This window comes from Myotis yumanensis, unplaced genomic scaffold (genome assembly GCF_028538775.1).
Source record: "Myotis yumanensis isolate MYYU_CA2020_CCGP unplaced genomic scaffold, mMyoYum1.0.hap1 SCAF_18, whole genome shotgun sequence".
NCBI classification, from domain to species: domain Eukaryota; kingdom Metazoa; phylum Chordata; class Mammalia; order Chiroptera; family Vespertilionidae; genus Myotis; species Myotis yumanensis.
In genome coordinates this window covers 9017506-9039125 of record NW_027223769.1, presented here as the reverse complement: position 1 = coordinate 9039125, position 21620 = coordinate 9017506, and the positions used below count along the sequence as shown (strand labels likewise).

Sequence of the window (21620 nt, the reverse complement as noted above, 5' to 3'; positions counted from 1 at the left end):
CTCGCTTTTTTACGAACCCTCGAATCCTCTGGGCTTGCTCGGGGCGGGTCTCTGAGGCCCCAGATCCCACAGGGAGAGGCGGCCATGGCCTTGCAGTGGTCGGAGAGCGAGGGAAGCTCTGACACGCGGCTGCTCGCCGGCACTGAGGGACAAGAAGTCCTGGTGTCCCGGGGAGGCGAGGGGCGCGGAGACGCCGCCGCCATCGCTATTTCCTCCACGCTGGCAACTCCCTGTGACCCCGCCCTACCCTCAGGGCTGTGCCAGAGGCACAAGAGGGAATGACTGTGCTTTTACAAACTCTCAAATCCACTGAGCTGGTTCGGGCGGGTCTCTGAGGCCCCAGGCCCCAAGGCGAGAGACGGCGCGGCCTTCCAGCGGTCAGAAAGCGAGGGAGGCTCTGGCGCTCGGCTGCTCGCCGGCACTGGGGGACACAAAGTCCTGGAGTCCTGGATAGGCAAGGGGCCGCTGAGTCTCCGCCCCTGCGACTCCCTGTAACCCCGCCCTACGCAATTTACATTCCCATCTGGGCTGTGCCAGACTCACAAGTAGAAACGCCCTTGCTTCTGCAAACCTTCAAATCCACTGAGCTGGTTCAGGCGGGATCATGAGGCACCAGACCCTACGGGGAGAGGCAGCACGGCCTTGCAACCATCAGAAAGCGAGGGAGACTCTGTTGCACAGCTGCTCGCCGGCACTGGGGGACACAAAGCCCTGGCAGAGATTCAAGGGGCCGCGGAGACTCAGCCAGTGCTATTTGCTCCGCCATGGCGACTCCCTGAGTCTCAGCCCTAATCAATTTACATCCCCATCCAAGCTGAGCCAGGTGCACAAAAAGACCCACCTGCGCTTTTGCAGCCTATCCCAACAAATTGCAGACTTCAACTGCTCGCAGCCATGGGAGACACACTCAAGAAGCAGACCCAGGAGAACCAGGATGGCGGCATAAGGAAGAGACCTGTGCGTGCTACCTCACACAACAACATCGAAACTACCAAATATCAGACAAACACCTATCATACAGAACCATGGGAAAGTTGGCCCAGTGGAAGCCCTACAACTGGAAGGAGAGAAAGAACATTGAGACTGAGTAGGATGTGACACCAAGTACAGAGCCCAACCCAACAAACTGCAGATTTCAACTCCTCGCATAGAAAGAAGCGCATTGAGACTGAGTAGGATGTGCAGAGGCACCAAGTACAGAGCCCATCCCAGCAGGCTGCAGATTTCAGCTCCTTGCATCTGGGAGGGACGCAATCGGGGGGCAGAGTCGGGTCCGCGGCCGGCCAGGGCTGGGCCTGACTCGGCCGGCACTGTGGAACTGCTGTACCAGCAAGCGCACAAACATGCCCACTGGTCCCAGTCTCTTGTGGGGCGCTGGGGGACAGCAGACAGGCAGTCTGTGCACTTGGTGGAGGGCAGGAGTGCTGGATGTTCAACCACCAGGAACGCCTGGAGATTTTGTCTGGTGGGGAGCCGCCGGCAGGGGACAGAGGGCCAAACTTCCTGTTTCCCCGGTAAGGCTGGGATGGCCCCAGTGAGGTCGGGATGGCCCCGGTGAGGTTGCAACGGTCCCGGTGTGGTAGGGGCGACCCCGGTCAGGTCGAAACGGCCCCCGTGAGGTAGGGATGACCCCGGTGAGATTGAAACGGCCCTGGTGAGGTTGAAACGGCCCCCGTGAGGTAGGGACGACCCTGGTCAGGTCGAAACGGCCCCGGTGTGGTAGGGACAACCCCAGTCAGGTTGAAACGGCCCCCGTGAGGTAGGGACGACCCTGGTCAGGTCGAAACGGCCCCCGTGAGGTAGGGACGACCCCGGTGAGGTTGAAACGGCCCCCGTGAGGTAGGGACGACCCTGGTCAGGTCGAAACGGCCCCGGTGTGGTAGGGACAACCCCAGTCAGGTTCAATCAGCCCCGGTGTGGTAGGGACAACCCCGGTGAGGTTGAAACGGCCCCCGTGAGGTAGGGACGACCCTGGTCAGGTCGAAACGGCCCCGGTGTGGTAGGGACAACCCCGGTGAGGTTGAAACGGCCCCCGTGAGGTAGGGACGACCCCGGTGAGGTTGAAACGGCCCCCGTGAGGTAGGGACGACCCTGGTCAGGTCGAAACGGCCCCGGTGTGGTAGGGACGACCCGGTGAGGTTGAAATGGCCCCCGTGAGGTAGGGACGACCCCGGTGAGGTTGAAACGGCCCCCGTGAGGTAGGGACGACCCTGGTCAGGTCGAAACGGCCCCGGTGTGGTAGGGACAACCCCAGTCAGGTTGAAACAGCCCTGGTGTGGTAGGGACAACCCCGGTGAGGTTGAAACGGCCCCCGTGAGGTAGGGACGACCCCGGTGAGGTTGAAACGGCCCCCGTGAGGTAGGGACAACCCTGGTCAGGTCGAAACGGCCCCGGTGTGGTAGGGACAACCCCGGTGAGGTTGAAACAGCCCCCGTGAGGCAGGGACGACCCCGGTGAGGTTGAAACGGCCCCCGTGAGGTAGGGACGACCCGGGTCAGGTCGAAACGGCCCCGGTGTGGTAGGGACAACCCCAGTCAGGTTCAATCAGCCCCGGTGTGGTAGGGACAACCCCGGTGAGGTTGAAACGGCCCCCGTGAGGTAGGGACGACCCCGGTGAGGTTGAAACGGCCCCCGTGAGGTAGGGACGACCCCGGTGAGGTTGAAACGGCCCCTGTGTGGTAGGGACGACCCTGGTCAGGTCGAAACAGCCCCGGTGTGGTAGGGACAACCCCGGTCAGGTTGATACGGCCCCCGTGAGGTAGGGACGACCCTGGTCAGGTCGAAATGGCCCTGGTGTGGTAGGGACAACCCCGGTGAGGTTGAAACAGCCCCCGTGAGGTAGGGACGACCCCGGTCAGGTCGAAACAGCCCCGGTGTGGTAGGGACAACCCCGGTGAGGTTGAAACGGCCCCCGTGAGGTAGGGACGACCCCGGTGAGGTTGAAACGGCCCCCGTGAGGTAGGGACGACCCCGGTGAGGTTGAAACGGCCCCCGTGAGGTAGGGACGACCCTGGTCAGGTCGAAACGGCCCCGGTGTGGTAGGGACAACCCCGGTGAGGTTGAAACGGCCCCCGTGAGGTAGGGACGACCCTGGTCAGGTCGAAACGGCCCCGGTGTGGTAGGGACAACCCCAGTCAGGTTCAATCAGCCCCGGTGTGGTAGGGACAACCCCGGTGAGGTTGAAACGGCCCCCGTGAGGTAGGGACGACCCTGGTCAGGTCGAAACGGCCCCGGTGTGGTAGGGACAACCCCGGTGAGGTTGAAACGGCCCCCGTGAGGTAGGGACGACCCCGGTGAGGTTGAAACGGCCCCCGTGAGGTAGGGACGACCCTGGTCAGGTCGAAACGGCCCCGGTGTGGTAGGGACGACCCGGTGAGGTTGAAATGGCCCCCGTGAGGTAGGGACGACCCCGGTGAGGTTGAAACGGCCCCCGTGAGGTAGGGACGACCCTGGTCAGGTCGAAACGGCCCCGGTGTGGTAGGGACAACCCCAGTCAGGTTGAAACAGCCCTGGTGTGGTAGGGACAACCCCGGTGAGGTTGAAACGGCCCCCGTGAGGTAGGGACGACCCCGGTGAGGTTGAAACGGCCCCCGTGAGGTAGGGACAACCCTGGTCAGGTCGAAACGGCCCCGGTGTGGTAGGGACAACCCCGGTGAGGTTGAAACAGCCCCCGTGAGGCAGGGACGACCCCGGTGAGGTTGAAACGGCCCCCGTGAGGTAGGGACGACCCGGGTCAGGTCGAAACGGCCCCGGTGTGGTAGGGACAACCCCAGTCAGGTTCAATCAGCCCCGGTGTGGTAGGGACAACCCCGGTGAGGTTGAAACGGCCCCCGTGAGGTAGGGACGACCCCGGTGAGGTTGAAACGGCCCCCGTGAGGTAGGGACGACCCCGGTGAGGTTGAAACGGCCCCTGTGTGGTAGGGACGACCCTGGTCAGGTCGAAACAGCCCCGGTGTGGTAGGGACAACCCCGGTCAGGTTGATACGGCCCCCGTGAGGTAGGGACGACCCTGGTCAGGTCGAAATGGCCCTGGTGTGGTAGGGACAACCCCGGTGAGGTTGAAACAGCCCCCGTGAGGTAGGGACGACCCCAGTCAGGTCGAAACAGCCCCGGTGTGGTAGGGACAACCCCGGTGAGGTTGAAACGGCCCCCGTGAGGTAGGGACGACCCCGGTGAGGTTGAAATGGCCCCCGTGAGGTAGGGACGGCCCCGGTGAGGTTGAAACGGCCCTGGTGAGGCTCAGACGGCCCTGGTGAGGTTGAGACTACTCCAGTGAGGTTGGGACAAATAAAGGGGACCAGTATGGACTGATGAACAGGGGTAGATACAGAAGCAGAGCAACATTGAACAGAATGTTAAACTACAGTGGGAAGCCTGGGGAGGGTTGGGGGGGGGGATTAAGAGACCAACTGAAGGACTTATATGCATGCATATAAGATTAACCAATGGACACAAGACACGGGGCGGGGGGGGGGGGGGCGGGGGGTAGGGACCAGGGGAATGTCAAGGGGGGGAAAAAAGGAGACATATGTAATACTCTTTTTTTTTTTTTTTTTTTAATTAAATCTTTATTGTTCAGATTAAAAAAAAAAAAAAAAAAAAAAAATTCAACATGTGGATTTTCAGGTATCTCATTGTCTTTTTCCTTCTTCTGACTTCATTTGGTATATTTTCTACCACTAAACAAGGGAGGAAATGGAATAGGAGGTCCTGAAACTCAAAAGCAGCATAAAGTCACATGTTTGTGATGCTTATTGAGCAAAGGTTAAGATCAGTGTTTAAATTTTTTATGTCTTAGGAGTTCTTGATGCTCAAAAACTAGGTTATTTGGTGTCCTTTTGTATGAAACAGCAAGTATCCAATTATGCTCGACTTCAGAGGTTCTCAGACTCATCCTCCACCCTACAGAGACTTAAAAAGATGGCCACCAACACCCAAGAGTTATACACAGGTTTATTCCTGAGTCTTGTGGCAACCCATCTCACAAAATACTTTGAGCCTGCTTCCAGTTAACCTGGCTGCTGAATTATGAATGATTGTCCTCACTGTGGGTCCATCTAACCTCCTGGCTTGATGTTCCTCAAGAGACCTCTTGCTTTTATAGATTCAAATGCTTTGGGGAAAAACCCTGACTAATCAACTCTATCTCCAGGACCTTGTAGCTTGGTGCAATCTCTCAGGAACCTCTCTTGCCCCCTGAATTCCTATCAAGTCAGCAACTACTATAATCAGCCCTTGATCACAGACATTAAGTCATGATGAGCAGTCAGGGCTGAGAACAGTAGGGCTACTGCTATAGATTATTGAACCAACAATACTTGACTCTTTAGTCAAGGGTGTTGACACATGGCAACAAGAGGAGCTACCATAAAATTCTGAGGTCAGTAATCAAGGGCAGTGAAAAAATTAACTGGAAGAAACTGAATAAGAACTTGAAAATACCAGGGTAATCTCTTCAACTAACCCATACACAACATATAAAATGATTCTAAGTATTTTTTTACCCAAAATCTTTTATTTTTTATTTATTTTTATTTTTAATTAAATCTTTATTGTTCAGATTACATTTGTTCCTCTTCCCCCCCCCCATAACTCCCCTCCTTCCAGTTCCCGCCCCACCCTCCGCCCTCACTCCCCACCCACTGTCCTCATCCATAGGTGCACGATTTTTGTCCAGTCTCTTCCCGCATCTCCCATTCCCCTTTCCCCCCCAAGAATAGTCTGTCCATTCCCTTTCTATGTCCCTGATTCATTATAATCACCAGTTCATTCTGTACATCAGATTATTTATTCACTTGATTTTTAGATTCACTTGTTGATAGATGCATGTTTGTTGTTCACAATTTGTATCTTTACCTTTTTCTTCTTCCTCTTCTTAAAGGATACCTTTCAGCATTTCGTATAATACTGGTTTAGTGGTGATGAACTCCTTTAGCTTTTCCTTATCTGTGAAGCTCTTTATCTGACCTTCAATTCTGAATGATAGCTTTGCTGGATAAAGTACTCTTGGTTGTAGGTTCTTGGTATTCATCACTTTGAATATTTCTTGCCATTCCCTTCTGGCCTGCAAAGTTTCTGTTGAGAAATCAGCTGACAGTCGTATGGGTATTCCCTTGTAGGTAATTGAGTCTCTTTCCCTTGCTGCTTTTAAGATTCTCTCTTTGTCTTTTGCTCTTGGCATTTTAATGATGATGTGTCTTGGTGTGGTCCTCTTTGGATTCCTTTTGTTTGGGGTTCTCTGCGCTTCTTGACCTGTAAGTCCATTTCTTTCACCAGGTGGGGGAAGTTTTCTGCCATTATTTCTTCAAATAGGTTTTCAATATCTTGCTGCCTCTCATCTTCTGGCACTCCTATTATTCTGATATTAGTCTGCTTGAAGCTGTCCCAGAGGCTCCTTACACTATCTTCACACTTTCGGATTCTTTTTTCATTTTGCTTTTCCAGTTGGGTGTTTTTTGCTTTCAAATCTTTGGTTTGATTCTTGTGCTCCTCTGGTCTGCTATTAGGTATAATATTCTTTATTTCAGTCCGTGTATGCTTAATTTCTAATTTCTTTATCGTAGCATCGAGGGTCTCATTAGTTTTCGTGAGGCTCTGCTCAAGTTTATTGCAAGCCCTCAAAAGCAATTTTTAGCTCCATATCCTCCATTTCTGTCATGTTTTTTTGTCTCCGCATCTTTTATGCTTTCTTGGTGCACCCCCTTGTGGTCTTTGTGCACAGTCTTGTTCTAGTTAAGCCTTAATTGTTGTAGTTAATACTAGAGGGATTTGACCACCAGGCCGGCTGGCTGTGAGAATCAGCTGTGGGAAAACTTCAGTCCTCTGGGGAGGTGCTAATCTAGCCTTTGCCTGAGGCGATCTGGCAAATGGCTCTGCGCAGGGCTTGGGCGGGGCAGGCTCAACAGGGCAGGTGGAGGGAGCAGCTATGGCTGCTCTCAGTCCGTCCCCAGGGGCTCCGCCTCTCTGTCCCAGCAACCGCTGCAAACCTCGGAGGGACCGTAGCCAGACAGTCCTGCTTCTCCCGTTTGAGTCTGGGTCCCTAGAGACTCGCCTGGATCTGTAGCCCAGAGTCTGAGACTCCCTCCTGATTGAAAACGACAACCGCGCCCTCAGCCACCAGCCCGCTTTGCGCTCGCACCACCGTACCTTTAAATTTTCCACACTGCGCCTCTTCTGAGCCTCGTAATGCTGTTGTTTTTCCTTCTAGTTGAAGAGTCTCTCCTCAGCCAGCCTTCCTGTGGTTCTGGTTGATGTCCGTTCCGTCTTTTAGTTGTATTTTTGAAGTGGTTGTTTGCGGCGGCAGTCTCCGGTGTTTACCTATGCCGCCATCTTCGATTCCCCAAAATCTTTTAATAGTTCTTGAACTGTTGACCCTATAGAGGTATAGATTGGGATGGGGGAGGGAACAGTTCTAAAAGTTTGTCATCCACATTCATGCCAACCCTCAGTGTCTTAGGCTCTGTTCCCCAAAGCAGATACTCATAGAAACAAAATAGAAGGGTGGTTAGTAGTTGGGGAAATGGGGAGATATTGATCAAAGGTACAAACTTTTATTCTAAGATGAACAAAATTGGGCATCTCTTGTGCAGCACGATGACTATAGTTAACAAATACTATATTGACACTTGAAGGTTGCTCAGAGTGTAGAACCTAAGTGTTCTCACCACACATAAAAAAAGGTAACTATGAGGTCCTAGATGTAGTATTTAACCTGACTTTGGCAATCATTTCACAATTATATTAAACTAGGGGACCAATGCACAAATTTGTGCACCTTGAGAGTAACTGTGGGCTGAGAGGCTGTGGTGGGCACAGGGGTGGGTCTTGGCCCATCTTCCACGCTCCCGCCCGGCCCCTCCTGCTGCGGCCCCTGGTGGTCTGTCTGCCAGCAGCCCTGCTCCTGCTGCTGCAGCCTCTCGCACCCACTGATGGTGCGGAGCGATTGGGGTTGGCGCCAGTAGCGGGTGTGAGCGGGGCAGGTGCTGTCAGTGGGTGTAAGTGGTGGCTGCTGCCCCAATTGCCCCTCAGGAGCAGGGGGAGGTGGAGAAGCCCTCAGGGGTGATCAGGGCCGACAGCTGCCACTTACACCCACTGATGGTGCCAAGCAATCGGGACTGGAGCCGAGTGATCAGGACTGGCCCTGGGCGCTGGCAGCGGGTGTGAGCGGTGGCTCTGGTGCAGGCAGCGAGTGTAAGTGCTGGGTGGGACCGCAGCATATGGGAGTAACGAATTTTTAGTAACCACCAGAGGCTCACCCTGATGACAGCAACTGGTGCCCCACCTTGGTCTGGCGCCCCTGCTCACCTGCTCCACCATCCCACCGTGGCCAACACCTGCCATGTTCCGTGCTCTGCCACCTGCTGCCAACGCCCGCCATGTTCCATGCATGCTCCCTGGTGGTCAGCACATGTCATAGCGACCAGTTGTTTGGTCATTCCACTGTTCGGTCTATTTGCATATTAGCCTTTTATTATATAGGATAATTATATTGTATGTCTTAAAGATATATATTTTAATTTGTCAATTATACCTCGACGAAACTGGGGGAAAAATGGGGGGGAAGGTGCATTAGGATAGAGGATTTATGAATAGTGGATATAGCTTTAAAATTGAGTATACTGAGGAGAAGTGAAGGGCAACCGTTATCAAATGTTCAGGCAACATTCCTATCTCCCTCCTTGGCTGCCTGAAAAGTGTACTTGAAGTGGCCAAGGAGCAAACTTCCACGTGACTCCCAACAATCACAGCTGACTCTCTGCTTTCATCTTTCTCATCTGTGCACGTCACCTTTGCGTTTCCTCACTTTGAAACAAACTCCATTGAGAGCCGTGTGCAATTTTAGAGATGGTAATACATCCGTTTGGATGCCTGGGATGGACTCATCCCTGTTTGTTTGTTTTTCCCCTCCAATGTGCTGTTCCATGGCAGAAACACAGCCGGCCCTGGAGTTCAGCTGCACAAATATTTCCAGCTTTAGAAAAAGGCACAGATTGCACTGAAGTGTTTGCTTTGCTGTTTGTTGACCAGTTCCTCCCACTGACCTTGGGTAGATAAACCACCCGCAGCTCAGCTACCCTGTCCCTGACAGAGATGTGGTCCATGGTGCTGGGATAGCATCATAGAGACTTAGGGGTAAAAGATTTAAGTTGACCTTGATTTTGAATATTTCCTTGAATGACAACTATTTGTTTTCTGAAAATGAACATCCATTCACCTTTGCTTATTGGACCTTCTTCATCTCAGAATTCTGGAAGAGGCATGACATTATCTTTCCAAGTTACTGATTTTTACAGCACCCAAGACTCAAACTGCAAAATTTATTTGGGATGGCTGAGCAGCTCAGACTGAAAAATGTTTTTTATTGCCAGCATATAGACAGAATGTGAATTTTTCATCATTTTTTAAAATGAAAATTTAGAGAACAACTCAAATGCTCCTTCAGTCAGTTTAAGTCTTTAGGTGTGGTATATAATAAAAAGAAGAGAAAATAACAACACTGGGAATTCATATTATCAGATCATCATGGGCTTGGATCCTGATTCTACTACATGCATCTCTCCCTCAGTTTTCCCACATGAACAATGGTGGATGTAATGTATGGTTTATAGAGTCACCATGTGGAATAGGGGACACCATATACATGACATAGCTGACCCAGGATATGGCTCATGGTAGACACTTAATATTTGTTGGATTCTCCCTGCTCTTACCCTCCAGGGTACATAGCAAATGCTAAAACTATATAATGAAACACAATTCCCTGGATTAGGTATCCAATAAAGGAATAAAGACTATGAATTGATAACCCATTAGTGCAGTTTAGGGTTAAACATGTGTATCTAAATTGTAACATATATTAGGAAATTTAGAAAAAATAATCTAAAGTTATCAAAGAATGTGCACCGGCTCCTCAAGTTTGTTTTTCCCACCTTCCCTAACTCCATATTTCCATTTCAGGTGTAAGCAGAGTTACTCATGGTCACTTAATTAGAAGACATCCACTGTTGGTGCTCTCACCTTATCCATCTTTCATTATCCAGAGGCTTAAAGGAAAACCATCAACATAAAACTCCAAGCGTCAATAAGGTTCCCAACACTTTATCACAGAAGAGTGTGAACTTGCTTTTCATTTTTCTGGGGAGCCTCTAGCTTCACTCCCAGCCACCACTCCCATGCATTCTTCTCCCTATTAGGACCACAGTATGACAAACCTTGGTGGGAAGACAGGTTGTAAAACCTGAGAGGAAGGGGGGCCATGTACAGAAGAGAGAAATGATTAGATAATTAAATTGATTGGTAACCCTTAAGACCAAAGTAACTGTAAATTTGTGTATTTTCTGGCCTTTCTGCTCATTTGATGAGTAAATCCTACAGCTGTCCAAATCTAGTCCTTGGCTTATGTTAGCTATGGAGAGTAGCATAGCTGGTTCAAGCTGTGCATAGAGAAACAGATGCATGAGGCCAAAATCTGGCAAAATGCCAGAGGAGTGTTTGGGCAGTATACCAAAATATAGTTCAGGGGCCTGCACGGATATGGGACCAGATAGCTGGAGACTGCAACCAGAAATGCCCAAATATGAATGCTATTCCATGAGTGAGAGTCAAAGTAAAAAAGACTTCATAAAAATACAATTTAGGGACTGAGTGTGAGAGTGTGAGAGTCTGATTTGGAACTTTCCTCATAGCCTAGTGATTTCTAAAGGTGCTTTTGTTGGAGAAAGTCTCGGGTAAGTTTAAAGGCATGACCTTGCCAGTATGACGTGGATGTGCTATACTGTATCAGATAGAAGTGGGGATGTGTGCAGGAAGTACCAATCTCTTATTTACAAGCTCTGAGATGCCAATAAGACAACTGTCTCTGTCTTCTGAAGCTGTGCATGCATTTCTATTTTGACCACCCTTTCTACCGGTTGGTGGAAACTTAAGCTAAGTCCATTCATTGCCTCCGTAATCCCCTAGGTTGTTGTCTGATTTCTATTAAGCTTACATACTGCCATGGCACGTGACTGGTGGGAGGCACTCTGGCACCCACTGAGATGTTAGTATACCCATCTGGACTTTGGTCTTCTCCTTCCGAGCTGAAGAGTGATTCAAGTCTTTCAGGTCTCTCTTCACTGTTCAGTCCCTTCTTAAAGCATGTGGGGATCATTCTTTTGCTCCCTTGCTGAACTGGGCTTTGAAATGCAGCTCAGAGAGATGAGATGCCATTGTCCCCTTTACCATGTCTGTTGTATTTCTCTTTCTTTTGACCCAGAGAATTTTTATCTGGACAATAGGTGGAAATACCCTGGATCATAATCCATTCTCCCCTATCATTTGATGCCCAGTTGTATACTCAGATGTCTTTTTTGTTTTTAATCCTCTCCTGAGGATATTTTCCCAGTGAGACACACATACACTGGTTGCCTCCTGCACGGGAATTGAACCTGCAACCCTTTGGTCTGAGGACCAATACTCTAACCACCAATCAACACCGGCCAGAGGTACTCTCAGATTTCTTTTAAATTTAAAGTTTCAAATATAAAGACTTGTGCTCTTACTACAACAACAAAAACTTGTATGTTTAAAACTTTAAATTTGTTTATTTTTTATCTCTCTCTGCTTTATAGCAACAATATCCCATTCCTGAGGCAAATGATGGGAGGTGGGGTAATGAGTAGAAAGAAATGTAGGGGAAGATCTCCTTTAAATCCTGCCCAAACTTCCAGCCTGCTGGGTTGGAACCTTGATTGAAAAATGATGCTTTGTTTTGAGGAGAGGAGTCCCAAGCACTCTCAGGCTGGGAGAGCTGAAGAGTTTGCATATTTGTCCTGGATTCACGTGGAATGGTGATGAGTGAAATATAGCTGTGTTTCTCCAGTAGGGAAATTTTATTTTATTATTTAATTATTTTATTTTATTTTTTATTTTATTATTTTATTATCTTTTTATAGATATTTTATTGATTTTTTACAGAGAGGGAGAGGGATAGAGAGTTAGAAACATCGATGAGAGAGAAACATCGATCAACTGCCTCCTGCACACCCCCTACTGGGGATGTGCCCACAACCAAGGTACATGCCCTTGACTGGAATTGAATCTGGGACCCTTCAGTCCGCAGGCCGACGCTCTATCCACTGAGCCAAACCGGTCAGGGCTATTTTATTTAATTAATTTAATTAATTAATTAATTATATTATTTTATTTTCTTTTATTTTGGAGCACTTGTTAATCTGTTGTGATTTATAAGCTATACAGCTGTAGATCCTCCTCCCCAGATTTCAACCCCATGACATATTTTATTACAGGTCTCATGTTGGTGTCCTAAAATAATGAAAAATATCACACAGTACAGCTAAGAACAAAATGTATCAACCTAGAGTCTGTAATTACATATTCTCTAATTACAGTATTTCCTTCAAAGCAACACACAGAATGAAAAAGTGTTTGAAATCAGCAAGACTGAGGCTCTCTAAAACACACATTTTATTTTATTTTTTATTTTTATTTTTTAATTAAATCTTTATTGTTCAGATTACATTTGTTCCTCTTTCCCCCCTCCCCCCCATAACTCCCCTCCTCCCAGTTCCCGCCCCACCCTCTGCCCTCACTCCTCACCCACTGTCCTCATCCATAGGTGCACGATTTTTGTCCAGTCTCTTCCCGCATCTCCCATTCCCCTTTCCCCCCCAAGAATAGTCAGTCCATTCCCTTTCTATGTCCCTGATTCATTATAATCACCAGTTCATTCTGTACATCAGATTATTTATTCACTTGATTTTTAGATTCACTTGTTGATAGATGCATGTTTGTTGTTCACAATTTGTATCTTTACCTTTTTCTTCTTCCTCTTCTTAAAGGATACCTTTCAGCATTTCGTATAATACTGGTTTAGTGGTGATGAACTCCTTTAGCTTTTCCTTATCTGTGAAGCTCTTTATCTGACCTTCAATTCTGAATGATAGCTTTGCTGGATAAAGTACTCTTGGTTGTAGGTTCTTGGTATTCATCACTTTGAATATTTCTTGCCATTCCCTTCTGGCCTGCAAAGTTTCTGTTGAGAAATCAGCTGACAGTCGTATGGGTATTCCCTTGTAGGTAATTGAGTCTCTTTCTCTTGCTGCTTTTAAGATTCTCTCTTTGTCTTTTGCTCTTGGCATTTTAATGATGATGTGTCTTGGTGTGGTCCTCTTTGGATTCCTTTTGTTTGGGGTTCTCTGCGCTTCTTGACCTGTAAGTCCATTTCTTTCACCAGGTGGGGGAAGTTTTCTGCCATTATTTCTTCAAATAGGTTTTCAATATCTTGCTGTCTCTCATCTTCTGGCACCCCAATAATTCTGATATTAGTGCGCTTGAAGCTGTCCCAGAGGCTCCTTACACTATCTTCGTATTTTCGGATTCTTTTCTCATTTTGCTTTTCCAGTTGGGTGTTTTTTGCTTCTTCGAATTTCAAATCTTTGGCTTGATTCTTGCGCTCCTCTGGTCTGCTATTGGGTATAATATTCTTTATTTCAGTCTGTGTATGCTTAATTTCTAGTTTCTTTATTGTAGCATCGAGGGTCTCATTAGTTTTTGTGAGGCTTTCCACAAGTTTATTGCAAGCCCTCAAAATTGCGTTTTTTAGCTCCATATCCTCCATTTCTGTCATGTTTTTTTGTCTCCGCATTTTTTATGCTTTCTTGGTGCACCCCCTTGTGGTCTTTGTGCGCAGTCTTGTTCTAGTTAAGCCTTGATTTTTTTAGTTAATACTGAGGGATTTGACCACCAGGCTGACTGGCTGTGAGAATCAGCTGTGTGGAAAACTTCTGTCCTCTGGGGAGGTGCTAATCTAGCCTTTGCCTGAGGCGAATCGGCAAATGGCTCTGCACAGGGCTTGGGCGGGGCGGGATCAACAGGGCGGGTGGAGGGAGCAGTTATGGCTGCTCTCAGTCCCTTCCCAGAGGCTCTGCTTCTCAGAACCCCGGCAGCCGCTGCAAACCTCGGAGAGAAAGCTGCCTTCAGATTCCAACTGATGCCGGACAATCCCGCTTCTCCCGTCTGAGTCTGAGTCCCTAGAGACTCGCCTGGATCTGGAGCCCAGAGTCTGAGACTCCCTCCCAACTGAAAACGACAACAGTGCCCTCAGCCACCAGCCCGCTTTGCGCGCGCACCTCCGCACCTTTGTATTTTCCACACTGCGCCTCCTCTGAGCCTCGGTTTGCTGTTCTCTTTCCTTCTAGTTGAAGAGTCTCTCCTCAGCCAGTTTTCCTGTGGTTCTGGGTGATGTCTGTTCCGTCTTTTAGTTGTATTTTTGAAGTGGTTGTTTGCGGCAGCAGTCTCCGGTGTTTACCTATGCCGCCATCTTGGTTCTCCTAAAACACACATTTTAAACATGACAGTTCATGTGCAAGAATCATTTTTTAGTTGGTTTCGCTTCACATTAATACCTTTATTAATTTATTTTTTTGAAGATCCAAAGTTTAAATTACTGACCGAATGAAAATTTCTGGCCCACCTGCTAAGAGCTGCTATGACCGGCTCATCGTCACCCTTCTGCTTTAACAGAGGATTTATAAAACAGAAAATTCACCTACAAACAGAGCAAAGAAAATGTGGATGGGAAATCATAGCAGAAAGTTAACTGCACAAGGTTCAAATGTTGGCTCACGGCTGGAATCACGATCTCCCACATGGGCGTCCGTCTAGCGGGCAGTAGTCCGGGGCCCTTTTCGTCAACATTTACACACTACAGTCTGTGGTAACTTAATTTCCAAGTGATTAAAATGCTGGGTTTTCTTACACTGCACTTCTTTTCAACCTCTTAATTAATGGAAAAGATGAAAATGTAAAAATAGTTATTTACAAGCTTGACCATACCAGAAACTTTGCCAAGAAAGAGGGAAAACCTTCAGGACAAAAACTGATCGCAGCATGCCATATTATTGGTGTGCAAAGGGAGTCAGGCAAAAAGCAAAAGCAAAAACCAGTTTAAAAGTCTAAGTCCTTCCCAAGTCTGCATTTACGATCAAAAACTCTCCTGGGAAGAAGACCACAGAACTCTGGGCAAGCGAGGGCTGCTCTGGAGTGGTTCACCGCAGCCAGAGGAGGGCCCAATGTCGGTTTCCATCTAAGAAACCAGTTAGGCGTCAACCCCGCCCTCAGCACCTCCTGGTGAACCCGCAGGGACTCAGAACATTTCATGATTTGCCGATGGCAAGTTCTAGTTAAATCGCATTTTCCTAACATCATCCTTGAAGTTTTAGTTCTCGGCATGTTTGGTAAAACGGTGTAAAGTGGTGCTTTTCCCAAAGACAAAAGAAGAAAAAAGGGAGAAAAACGAAGATGCAGGCCGTTTAAACAGCCCTGGGCAGTCCTGCTGAAGACAAGGCCCTGCCATCACCGGTCCATCACGCTGAGGGTCGTCTCGGGGTGAGGTCTCCGTCGGGGGCGTCTGTGGCAGCGGGCTGGCCTCCTCTTCCTCCCCTCCACGGGCTCTGCGTCTAGCTCTTTTTTACTTCAACTGCTATGTTCTCAATTGCACCTGTATCCTGATCCTCAACCTGGATGAGAGCTGGCTGGGCCTGTTCGGGCTGCCGGGGGTGGGGTGGGGTGGGGTGGGGGGCAAGTCCTCTCAGCTTCTTGGCAGGTGGTGAGGCTGGGGTCAGAGGTTCAGGCTCAATTCCCACGGCAGACCCCTCTTCATCCTCGGTGTCATCCAGGTCTGGCTCAGCATTGTCGCTGTCGGAGGGTCTTTGTCTCGCCTCCATTTTCCCCTTCTACACCATCTGGACCAGCACAATTATCAGCATGTCTTGCCAGGGTATTCCGCCGTGTGGATGTTTTCCCACACTTAGAACAGACAGAGGCCGCAGGGACAAAGTTGGGGTCGTGAGAGCGTTTGAAGTGCATGTCGAGGAGTTGTTTCTGGCGGAAGGTCTTGTCGCAGTGGCTGCAGGCGGAAGGCTTCTCCCCGTGCGGGTGCGCTTGTGCATGATCATGTGCCTCTCCTGTCTGCAGACGGAATCACACGGAAAGCGCTTCTCATTCTTGTGTGACTGTGACGCTGAGTGAGGGCAGAGCGCTCGTGAAACACAGCCTCGCAGTATGGGCATTCCTTGCCTTGCTCAGTGTGGGAACGCTGCTTTCGCAAGTGGACACCCAATCACCTCCTCTGCTCTGGCATTGTCACAGGGGAACGGTGAGATGTGGCCACATTTTCTGTGTGCTTCTGTAAAGTGTGCATTTTCATGGTACCACTTTGGGTAAATCGCGCATGACAAATACAACACTCATAAGGTTTTCCCCTTCAGTGGGTTCTCATGTGCCTTTTCAACTCCAGCGGGGAAGTTTTAGATCCACAGAGACAAAGGCTTGCATTATGACATAGGAAAGCACAACTGAGGAGCACAGCGTATAGGTAGGTAATAAGGTGAAATTTGCCAGCTGTGATATACTCTACTATATCCCAGCAAAGACTGATGAGATGTGGACTTAGCAAACATCTTGAGGGTGAAATCCAAGGCAACTAGAGGTAGGAGAAAAATTAGTTGTCTTAAAAAAAAATTTTCAGCTGATATATCATTTTTAAAAAATGATTTTTGTTGATTTCAGAGAGGAAGGGAGAGGGAGAGAGAGAAACATCATTGATAAGAAAGGATCATTGATCAGCTGCCTCCTGCACACCTCCCCACCCGGGATCGAGCCCACAACTCAGGCATGTGACCTTGACCAGAATCAAACCTGGGATCCTTCAGTCCCCAGGCCAGCGCTCCATCCACCGAGCCAAACCAGCCAGGGCAGAAGTAGCTGTCTTTGAGAGAGCAAGACCAATAAAGTTTTTAGTCCAAATGATAAGTAACATCTAGTTTCAAGTATATTCTTTTGGATTTGAGAACATGTTTTTAAACAGAAAACTTAAATTGCCTTTATTGACAACAGACATTGCTAGATTTATCCACACAACCAATGTTCCAAATGCCATGTAAAAGGGAAAGAATTAGCCAGATTGTTAAGTAACCTGTTATTATAACTGCTTTTATTTGTTTAATCTTTTTGAAATAATGGCCTCATATTTTTGCCCCAAAGAGAAAGAACAATTGACATTTTTTAGTTGTTTTGCAGGGCAAAGAAAATAGGGTGTTTGTTGGTTGAGGTTGCAAGATCATTCTCTTTAGCAGTTTGGGCAGCAGATCAGCAGGGAGAGGTCTGGTAGCTGGAAGGGCAGCGTGAGAAAAGTGGAGGATTTTCAGGTCAAGGGTAGGGGCCAAGGGCCCAGTTGGAGTGAATGAGTGGGAGTTAACACTTAAATATAAGGAAGGTGGGGGAGGGAGGTAAGAGATCAACCGAGGACTTGTATGCATGCATATAAGCATAAACAATGGACACAAGAGAGTGGGGGTGGGGTGGGGTGAGGGCATGTGCCGGGGGGTAAGGTCGGCCAGGGGAAGGTCAATGGGAGAAAAAAAAAAGGAGACATATGTAGTGCTATCTGTAATACTTTAAACAATAAAATAAAATTTTAAAAAATAAATATAAGGAAAAAACAGGAGAGCAAAACCATCTGGGTAAAAATGACATCACATCTTGATTTTGGTGCGAAGGATCCCTGGAAGATGGACCCATTGACCTCTTATCTTGGAGACCCCTCCTGTGGGTATAAGGATAACCCTCAAGTTAAAGGCTTTATGTTTTGTTAGAAGAGAGGATATTCTTTGTTTCTTGTAAAGGGTGAAAGTGTTAGAGGATAGGAGAGGGGCTCATCTTCCATCGGTTGCTCATTGGAATGGGGTTCTTGGAGTACTGCTAGAATAAGCATTTCCAGAGGCCCCCAAGGGAGGATGAAGTGGTAGAAAGGTTTATTTCCATGGAATTACACCCCTGGCTTTCAAGAGTTCCATTTCCCTTAGTCCAGCCATAGAAAGAGTGTAGCTGGGGCTTCAGTCGAGCCCCAGAGAGTATCCAGAGTCTCCTTTCCATGTTGGAGCCAGGTCCAGCCCAGCATCAGGCTAGCTTAGCTTGTGTTTCTCCTCTGCAGTCCATTAGTTCATTGCGTGTGGAGATCGGCATGACTGTGGGCCACACAGGCGAACATACGAGAACCAAGAGCCAAGAGCCACGCGAGCAACAAGAGAGCCCAGAGAGAACTTCTTTGTTTAGGGAATTCTGCATTCCCAAACCTTCACTTCCTTGCAGTGACCACATCCATTCTGGCCAATGCTCTCTGTCCCCAGATGTGATGGACAGAACCTTCCCTAGTCACCCCAACTTCCCTTTGTGGAATCCCTGGAGTGTGAAGGTGCAGCTTGTTGGTGAAGCTGCCCAAATGACATGCCTACAATGTCCACCCTTCCCCCTTTTCCTCCTTTTCTATTATTAATAACTAGCTAATTACAATGGTATCAAAAGGAATAATTAATCTCAAGATTTTACCCCTCCAAAGCCATAATGAAGTATTTTGTGTGTGGAGGAAAACTGTCAAAGAGTAAATATATGCAACTTGGTCTACAGCAATGATTCTTGGGGAATTTAATAAACTCTATTTAGGTTCTTCCAAACTTAACACATGTATTCAGCTTTACCTTGGGTCATTTTATACATACATACATACATACATACATACATATCTATCTATCTAATCCTCACCCTAATTATTGCATACATACTTAACGAGAAGAAGGGAGAAACATCAATGTGAGAGAAACATCGATCGGTTATCTTCCATATGTGCCTGGATCGGGGACTGAGCCTGCCCAGGTATGTGCCCTGACTGGGAATAGAACCAGCAACCTTTTGGTGCACAGGATGACACTCAACCAATTGAGCCATTCTGGTTGGACTATCTTGGGTCATTTTAAAATTGTGTTCTTTTTCTCTTAAAATGACCTAAGAGAATTGCTTATTATTCAGGATCAACCTGTTAACTGGAGACAGCATATTCCCTAATTACAGTATCTATTTTTTTTAAAATATATTTTATTGATTTTTTACAGAGAGGAAAGGAGAGAGATAGAGAGTCAGAAATATCGATGAGAGAGAAACATCGATCAGCTGCCTCCTGCACATCTCCCACTGGGGATGTGTCCGCAACCAAGTTACATGCCCTTGACCGGAATCGAACCCGGGACCTTTCAGTCTGCAGGCCGACGCTCTATCCACTGAGCCAAACCGGTTTTGGCTACAGTATCTATTTTTTGTGTGTGTGTTAATCCTTACCTGAGGATATATTTGCATTGATTTTTAGAGAGAGTGAGAAGGAGGGAGAGAGAGAAACATTCATGTGAGAGAGACACATCAATTTGTTGCCTCCCGCACTCACCCTGACCAGGTTGGGGATTGAACCTGCAATCCTTCAGTGCATGGGCTGATGCTCTAACCACTGAGATCAGGCCAGGGTTACAGTATTTCTTGAATGCACATCTCACTGACCTCTAGGCAAGAGGCAAATTGGGAGGAAAGGGAAGAATGTAGTAAAAAGTTCCAGAGTTTTACTCTGGTCTTCAGCTGACTAACTTACTGACTTTGGACAATCCTGGGACCTTTTTGCATATGTTTCCTCATTTTGCAAAATAAAGTGAGATGGGGTAGCTCCATAAACCCCTTCTTTCTCTCTGCCCTTCTGGTTTGTTAGGACTGCTGAATTATTGTCTACACGAAATGATTTACTTTCTTCTTCTTTGAAGTAATGGAGCTCATTTTGTATAATTTCCATCTCCCTGTATTTCTGTTAAGCAAAATCTAACAGCCTTTGATATCTCTTTGTCTACTTTCTAGGGAATTTCAGATATAATCTCATTTGGTTATGTGGAGACCTAGCAAAACATTGTCACTGAACGCCTTATGCTTTCCCACAATGCTATCAGAGCTGAATTCTTACAGCAGATGCACAAAAGATAACGCAAGAGGGATTGAGAAGAACGGGAGTAAGAACCTGTGGACACAAACTGGAAGGGCAGTAAATAGGAGCATGAGAAAAGCCACCACAAAGAAAGTTCTTTCTCCAGCCTTGAGGTTATGAAAATGTTGATTTCATTTGTAAGATGATGTTGGGAAGGTGACAGGGGAAAGGCTTCTAGTACTCGGTGAGCCCCGACCGAGGGCCAGGCACTGCCATCTGTCCCCGTTTTGGCTGTGCCATCGACTTTGTAGATGAGAATATTGAGGCGCAGGACTCACCCACGAAGTGAGTGGCATAACTGAGGTTTTAAGCCAGAAATCTAAGCCAGAGGGTAAATAAAAATTAAATAATCACAGATAAGGCTTCAGCTACCCTCTGATCTGTCCCCTCTCCTATTCTTAGATGTCAACAGCATTACCATTTCACTATGCGATGTACTTTAGACATCTTCCCATGTTCATAGGTGTGCAAATACATCGTTCATTTTAATTCTGTATCAGTTTCATGGTATGGGTCTACCATAAGTCACTTCATTTAACCTTTTCCTTATTGTTTTCACTACTAAAAATGATCCTAGGGTGAGCATTCTTTACCTGTTCCCATGTGCACATGTAAAAGAGTTTTTCTAGGTAGATTTGAAAAAGTAACATACATGTATGTTGTGTACATACATGTATATGCATACGATATGACATCCGTGTATGTATATACATATATGTGTTTTTAAGATCCTGCCAAATTCCCCTTACAAAGGGATTGTACCAAATCACCTGTCCCTCTGTGTTGTATGAAAGTACCTGTTTCCTCATGCTATCACCAACACTTGGTATTATCGCACTTTAAACATTTGCCAAGCTATTATTACATAATTTTTTTCAAATGCATTTCTCTGATCATGAGTGAGTTTAGCACCTCTTGAATTATTTTCCTCTAGAAAGGAGAGCAACTGAGGCCTGTTCTGTGCTGCGCAGGAAGCCAGTGAGTTTCTTTGTGAAGAGGGTGCTGCGGAGTCATTGGACTTGGAGGTCCAGGGCAGGCGGCTGGCGGGAGTGGTAAGATCACACTCTCATTAGGAATTCGCCTGGGGGCCACAAAGGAGGCTGAGCAGGTCTTTTTATTTTTTAAAAAACAGATTTTATTGATTTTTTACAGAGAGGAAGGGAGAGGGACAGAGAGTTAGAAACATCGATGAGAGAGAAAGATCGATCAGCTGCCTCCTGCTCACCCCCCACTGGGGATGTGCCTGCAACCAAGGTACATGCCCCTGACCGGAATCGAACCTGGGACCCTTGAGTCTGCAGGCTGACGCTCTATCCACTGAGCCAAACCAGTCAGGGCTGAGCAGGTCCTTTAAGCATGTAAGTGATGGCACTCAAATCTAACAGAATATTAACCCTGAAATCAGGTCTGAATTTCTAGGCATAGTATCTATCTTTGGATTTGGTTTAATGTTTTTACCCTTGATTTATGTGTGTGCCTTCCTTAGCATCCCATATCTCAAGCAGCATGTATTAATTGTATTTGAATGTATTAAACTTTCTTAAATGTATTAAGCGGTTCTCAACCTGTGGGTCGCGACCATTGGAAAACACATACAGCATACCAGATATTTACATTACGATTCATAACAGTAGCAAAATTACAGTTATGAGGTAGCAACAAAAATAATTTATGGTTGAGGGGTCACCACAACATGAGGAACTGTATTAAAGGGTCGCGGCATTAGGAAGGTTGAGAACCACTGTAAGTGATGGAATTTAGCAAATAT

At 47.4% G+C, this 21620-nt stretch overlaps 1 pseudogene; it reads right to left on the bottom strand.

The window, feature by feature from the left end:
* Window positions 1–15354: 15354 nt before the first annotated feature.
* LOC138997330 (transcriptional repressor CTCF pseudogene) lies at window positions 15355–20661 on the bottom strand (annotated as a pseudogene).
* Between the last annotated feature and the right edge of the window lie 959 nt (window positions 20662–21620).